Below are 704 nucleotides of genomic sequence, written 5' to 3' on the forward strand. Positions count from 1 at the left end.
ACCTTGTACTGATTAGTAGGTACTCCCCATTCTGTTTTCTCTCTCCCCTCTCTCAGCCCCTCGCTAATCTATTTCCTGTCTCTACGAACTTGCTTATTCTTGACATTTTATGTAAATGGAATGATGTAGTATGTAGCCTTTGTGACTATCTTCTTTCACTTAGCATGTTTCAAGTTTCATTCATGCTGTAGCATGTATCAGTACTTATTCCTTTTTATTGCTGATTAATATTCCATTGTGGTGCTCGCTTCGGCAGCACATATACTAAAATTGGAACGATACAGAGAAGTTTAGCACAAGGATGACACGCAAATTCGTGAAGCGTTTCATATTAAAAAAAATCCATTGTATATGTGTATATATATTATATCTATATCTATCTCTATCTCTATCTCTAGCTATCTATATCTATATATGTATATATGTGTGTATATTATATATATATGTATTATATATATAATATACACACACAGTTTATCCATTCATTAGTTGATGGGCATTTGAGTTGTTCTCGGCTAGTATCCTAAGAAAATACAATTTTACTGTAACAGATAAAAGAATATGGAGATGTGTAAAGGTGTGAAAGTGGAAATAGAGAGATGTGTAGATTTGGCACATATACCTGGAAATAATATCAACTAGATTTGTTGATGGATTGGATAAAAGCGTGGGACAGAAGAAGTAATCACAGATGAATCCCTTAA

The 704-nt window shown here is 33.2% G+C and overlaps 1 pseudogene; it reads left to right on the forward strand.

The window, feature by feature from the left end:
* Positions 1 to 240: 240 nt before the first annotated feature.
* LOC112469484 lies at positions 241 to 336 on the forward strand (annotated as a pseudogene).
* The last annotated feature ends 368 nt before the right edge of the window (positions 337 to 704 follow it).

This window comes from Pteropus alecto, unplaced genomic scaffold (genome assembly GCF_000325575.1).
Source record: "Pteropus alecto unplaced genomic scaffold, ASM32557v1 scaffold146, whole genome shotgun sequence".
In the NCBI taxonomy this organism is placed as follows: Eukaryota; Metazoa; Chordata; class Mammalia; order Chiroptera; family Pteropodidae; genus Pteropus; species Pteropus alecto.